Source organism: Parasteatoda tepidariorum, chromosome 4 (genome assembly GCF_043381705.1).
Source record: "Parasteatoda tepidariorum isolate YZ-2023 chromosome 4, CAS_Ptep_4.0, whole genome shotgun sequence".
Classification (NCBI taxonomy): Eukaryota; Metazoa; Arthropoda; class Arachnida; order Araneae; family Theridiidae; genus Parasteatoda; species Parasteatoda tepidariorum.
The window spans coordinates 56,439,754-56,446,110 of record NC_092207.1 but is presented as its reverse complement, the minus strand read 5'-3'; the positions used below and the strand labels follow the sequence as shown (position 1 = coordinate 56,446,110).

Below are 6,357 nucleotides of genomic sequence, written 5' to 3'. Positions count from 1 at the left end.
ATTTCTTTTTATTCCATCGTACTCCCTGAAAATTTTTTACATATTTTCGTAATTTCAAGTCTCATAGTTTTTGAGTACGTTAAAACAAAATGAAATGTAAAGTTTACTATACATAGTTTTCCTTAAAATAAGTTTTAAAAATAAATATAACTTATCAAAAAGTACATGTAACTTATCTGCTGTTTTACGATTGTAAAACGGTGCATGTCTGGAAACTTAATTAGGCAATATCATAGAATTATAGTAAAGGAATACAACTTTTTGTTTTAAGATTTTAATTCGGAATAATATTGTTACGTAGAATGGGATTGTTACGACTCTTTTTCTCACATTTTAATTTAAATAATGGAACAAAAAAAAAAAAGCTGAAATGACAAAATAAGTTGTACATAAGTATCATAATATGTTAACTAAAAAATTTTAATGCAGCTTAAACAATTATATCTTAAATATTTCAGTAATAGAAATAGAACAGAATTAAAATACCTTTAAATAAAGGAAAAATAAATCATTATAAATTTTATTAGCTTTATGTTGATGGCCACTGAGTATTTTTGGATCTTCTGTGATAATGAAGGATTCCGTCATAGATTTTTCTGTCCAATAAGAATGAACCGATAAAGATGAAAAGACGAAGTTCTTTTTTTTTTTTTTTTTTTAAATGTTATACGGAGAAAAAATGATTACACTTGCTTTCAAAACTCTGATTCTAAATTTATTTTTATGTTTTGTTAAATTTTTATAAGTGTTTAAGTTTGACAATGATATCAACGAAATCCAGTGCAATATTTTAACAGCACCTAGCATCAACAGAGATTTGTATTTAAATTTATTGATTTCAGAGATTCCACAGGTGGTTGTGTTTAATAGACCATTCACACTTTCATTCTTCAATTTTTTTTTAAAACCTGATGTAAGAAAAAAATTATAAATATCACCAATACTAATAAAATAATAATAATAAAAAAATGCCCAACCAATAGCAAACTAATTACAAGCAAATAAATGTGTTAGAGAAGAAAGTGAAAGAAATCCCTAAACTTTCTGTGTTTTCCCTTCGGAGAGAGATTTCTCCCTCTAATAAATGCCACTGATTGTTTTTGTGTATCTGCGCATGCCTTACTGCGCTGGTGCATTTTCTAAGTTCTTGTATCAAACGGTTCGTATTTTCTTGGGGTGTTGATTCTATTGTCCTGATTATATTTAGTGCAATAGTGAGTAATTAGCTTTTATTTATTACTAACTGAGTGGATAGTGACGTATCTTATAATCGCAAGATGAAATGGGAGAGAGGGCAAGGGCCTTAAAAACTTTGAATTAATAAAATAAATTCCCAAATAATGGGCTTTGCTTAGTTGCAAACTAAAGTTGTAGTAAAGTTTTACGTGCTGATTGTTTAAGATCTAAAACTTATAATTTGTTCCGAAATTTTAGAAATAATAATAAATATATAAAATTAAAAAAGTGTTAATAATAATAAAAAAAGGAATCAAAAAGAAATAAATTTAAAAGGTAACAATCTGATTTCTGAAATTTTTTCTCTCAATATGGTAGATAGGGGAAAGGCCTTAAAAACTTAGAATAAAATAAAATAAATTCCCATATAATGGGCTTTGCTTAGTTGAAAACTAAAGTTGTAGTAAAGTTTTACGTGCTCTTTGTTTAAGGTCTAAAACTTATATTTTGTCCCGAAATTGTAGTAATAATAAATATGTAAAATTAAAAAAAAAAAAGCGTTAATAATAATAAAAAAAGGAATAAAAAAGAAATAAATTTAAAAGGTAACAATCTAATTTCTGAAATTTTTTCTCAATAATTTGAATTAATGAAAGTCTAAAAGAAACAATAAAAACTAAATTCTCAAAATACTTTTGAAATTTTTTTATTTAATTTATTTTTCATATTATTTTTGCACTTCAAGTATAAAATATTTTTATTTCATAATAAATTCAGAAAAAAAAATCTTATTTTAAATCCGGGCTACTTTCAGACTTTTTTTTTTTATTGATAAAATCAGTCACGGGAGCTTTAGATAACGAAACAGTTTATGATGGAATTTACAATAATGTGACACATATACAAGGTTTTCCAAAACTGAGATCAAGTGATTACCATCATTAAGTTAAATATAAATTATATTCAGTCTTAAATTAATTATTCCAACTAACTGAAGGGGATAGATATATTTCATATAAAAACTTCATTTATTTATAACAATATGAAAAAGGTTATAGCAGTCGACATGTTTCGGCATATTTTGAAAGCTCGAAGCATGTCGACTTACGTACCATCGTCATAATTTTTGAAGCAAATGAAGTTTTCATATCATTAAGTATAATTTTGTTTTAAAAATAAAATCTGTAATTAAAAATGAAATGCAAATTAATTTTGAGCGCTCGGCAGAAACCATATTTTTATTATACAGACATTGTTATAAGTATAAGCAATCATAATAACTATTTGTTATAACTGTAGAATAAAATTATTCGTATTACGCTGGGGGTTTTCATAGTTCCTTCCCTTAACATATTTTTTTCTGTTATACCAAGAAAGAAAAGCTAATTAATATTTAAATGAGAAAGTAACAAAAAAAAAGTAATTAAACAATGTGAAAAATTATTGTGGAGGTCAATTATAGCAAAGGGGGAACTAGAAGTCGTCGTAACTATTACATTAGATTAGTTGAAATAGTATGTGTTTATTTTATACCCAAAAGTGTTTATTTTATACCATAATTTTAATTGATCTCCGTAATGATTCGTCATATCTTTATTTTTTTCTGAATTACTTTGACCTGCTTTATTTTCTATAAGATAACGATAAACAAACGAAACAAAATTTTATAATAATTCCCAGAATTTAAATGTATAAAAATATTTTAAAACAATTAAAAGGCTAATATTACAATTTCATTTCTGTTGAGGATGATATTTTATTATAACAGTCATGATGATATATTAGCTCGCTGACCTAAACCTTTGTTTATCTTGTCCATTTCTCTCAAATTCATTTCTCAATAAACTCAACCTATGATCTTCACATTATCAATGCATATTTCCTGATTTATTCAAGTAGGATAGGAGGGAAATAAAAAAGTCAATTAAACTTTTGACGAAGATTAATTCGGAAGGTTGGTAATCTAGATAATACATTTTTCTCTCTCTATATTTCCAATGGCTAGGCAATATTTATCGAAGAATGGAACATAGGACAATATAACCTAGTACAGTATGACATAAAACAATTGAATATAAAAGAATCGAGCATGGAACAATAGAACATTGTATAGTAGAACATAAAAGAATATCACATTGATCATAGAACAATAAAACATAAAACAATTAAACATGGAATAACGAATATCAGACAATAGAGCAATTAAAGATAAAACAGTAGAAAAAAACAACATTTATAGAGCAAAGCATAGGAATAAAACCGAATAATAGAACATAGGACACAGTCATGGCTCAAGGAGCGCCCTTCTTCCTAATATCTTCAGACTTTAGTAGGTTCACAAGGAGTTCCCACATCGGTGAACGTGGTTACTAATTTCGATTACTTCTCCAGAATCACATATTGGACCAATAGGAATGGTTGTAAAGGCTATGCGATGAAGATGGGTGAATTGACCCTTAATCATCTCCTTTAAACAGGTGGAAGGTAAACGCAAATAATAGAAAACTTAAATAACAGAACATTAAACAATAGAACATATAGCAATATCTCATTGAATATAGAACAATAAAACATAGAACAAAACAGAACAATTAATCATAGAATAACAAACATACGACAATAGGGCAATTGAACATAAAACAGTAGAAAAAAAACAATATTTGTAGAACAATAAACATGGAGCAAAGCGCAGAACACTGGAATATAAAACAATAAAACTTAGAACACAGAACACGGTCATAGCTCAAGGAGAGCTCTAGCTTCCTAATATCTTGACACCTTAGTAGGTTCACAAAGAGCTTCACATCGGAGAACGTAGTAACTTATTTCGATTATTTCTCCAGAATCACTTATTGAACCAATAGGCTATGCGGTGAAGAGGGGTGATCGTCTCCTTGAAACAGGAGGAAGGTAAACGCAACTGCATTTCATCTTGATTTATCAGGTATAAGTGAAGAGATTTACATAGTAAATAAAAATATCTTTATTAAAAATCAAGATTTGAGTTTTTTTCTTCTTTTTTTTTCTTCACTGCAACGAAAAAGAATCATTATAACATAAGGTCTGCAACTATTAATGACAATAACGATTGAACAGAAGGTGAAAAGAGATCAAACATAATACTTGATCCATCAGAATGTTTCTAAATACTTACCTATGAAATTATAGAAAAGTCTTGGAATATTTCCTTAAAAAAAGATAAAAATTAAGTATTAAACTTTTTCTTAAAAGTAACAAGTTGTTTTTTCTCAAAACCTATTAAACCAATTGATGAATATAATTACTCTGTTTTATTTGTTATTGCCGTTAGCGCCTGAATTTTTAATATTTTTTTTTAATTCATTAATGGATAAAGAGACATAGATTCTTTTTTTTAAACTAAAATGTTTTTGGTTTAATTTTCCAAAATTGTGTTTTGAGTTTCAAAATTGTATTTTAAAAATATAGTTAAAAATTCGAGGGATGTTTCAAAAAAGGCATATTTTTTTGTAAATTATATAAAGTTAAAAATTCAAATTAGACGAAAAATTCTTGATTGACTCACAGAAATAATTTTGTGTGTGTTTTGTTTCGTTACTTAATTAGAATATACAAATGCAAAACATATTTCTCCAATCATATTCACTTTAGGCTATTAAGTAAATAAATAAAAAAAATCAGTCAAGACAAATTTTAAACAAAGGTTCAGTTAAGCTTTATCAGTTTATTTTCTTTCTCGTTTCCTTAATTTGGACAAAGGTCCAATATTAATAGCTGAAAGAATGTAAATTAAATTCAAATTAAAGTGTTTAATTTTAAACATTCTCGCTCGTCGGAACGAAGTCGACACATTACATTACACTAAATTTCTTTTGGAGATAATATGACGCTGAATTCTGTTGGGAGCAATCAGTAAATTAGTTATGTCATAGAGTTTCATTAGTACTCAAGATAGTCTTAAAGTAATCAATTACAGTGACTGGTTGGTTTATAGAGTAATAAGATACGCTTCTTTTCAGGAAAAAAAAATCTCACCTCAAAAAAATAAGCGAATAAAATATTTTAAATTTCAGTTCGAATAATCTTTGTCTCAAAATGTCATTGTTTCGACTCACATATACCTGCCCGTTGACTGCTGCAAGTTGAAGCACTTCACTCTGAGCGAAGTGCTGTCAGTATCACTGATGACTGAATACTTTTTCATGCACCCTTTAACTCAGAATTTATAATAAACATACTTTTCATACTTTTTTCTTTATTTTGTATTAATTAAGGCTAAAATAAGTAAAAAATATTATATTTATTTTATAATTTATGATAATGAAATACAGTACGAAACGTTGGTGACTTTTTTTGCTTTGAAGGTAAAACACGGCTCAATTCGAATCAATAATTTTTTTATATTTCCAGTTATTTAGACCTAAGAGCTATTCATCATTGAAATTTCTTTATTTTATAAAATCAATTATTGATAAATTTTTAATTATGAATGGAAAAAAAAGTTTTTTTTTTTNTGTTTTTTTTTTCGCACTTCTTTTTTTTTTTTTAATGTTTTACTACAAATATAATTCCGATAATCTCACCGATTCTTTTTAATAACCATTGGACTGCTTTTTATAATCAGAAAATACCAAAATGTATTTTTCCTGGTAACTAAAGCGTCAGAATATATGCGCAATATAGAATGCCTCATACGAGTCTTTCTATAATAAATCATAAGCTTAGAATAGATTTCTCGTATTAATTTTAAGACGTAGAAATCGCTCTTTCACAGAGAGCCATAAAAAGTCAAATTAAAAGATTATTTTCTGAAGTTAATGGACAATAATTTTTTAGAAAAATACTCATTAAGAAAATCCCAAAAATTCCCTATTGTCAAAAGGGTCTTTAGAACGCATCAAAATCTCTAAATTTTCCCATTTGAATGACGTTTGATTAAGATAAGGATATTCTTACAACCAATTCCCTTTCAGAATCCATGTTTTAAAAGCAGGAGCCCATCTAGCCATTTTTTTCATGGCTACATAAATCTGTGCCAAATCCCAACATTCCTGCCCCATGGAAACCCTCATTGTAATCCATGCAAAAATTCAACTTAAGCTCTAAAATTAGCTTAATATAAATTAATAAGATGCATATTTATTTAAATTAGCCAAAGTGTCTTGGATTATCTAGCCTTTAGGCATATTATATATATATATA

The 6,357-nt window shown here is 27.1% G+C and overlaps 1 protein-coding gene across 2 annotated transcripts in view; it reads left to right on the top strand.

The window, feature by feature from the left end:
* The first annotated feature begins 451 nt into the window (after window positions 1-451).
* Window positions 452-6,357, top strand: part of LOC107449405 (ras-related protein Rap-1b) — a 20,436-nt gene continuing 14,530 nt past the window's right edge. Inside the window, exon 1 of one of the 2 annotated variants that reach the window (XM_071179878.1) lies at window positions 452-1,214. The gene's annotated coding sequence lies outside the window, so the exon portion shown is untranslated. The remainder of the gene's footprint in view (window positions 1,215-6,357) is intronic. The other variant, XM_043052355.2, reaches the window with a different exon arrangement.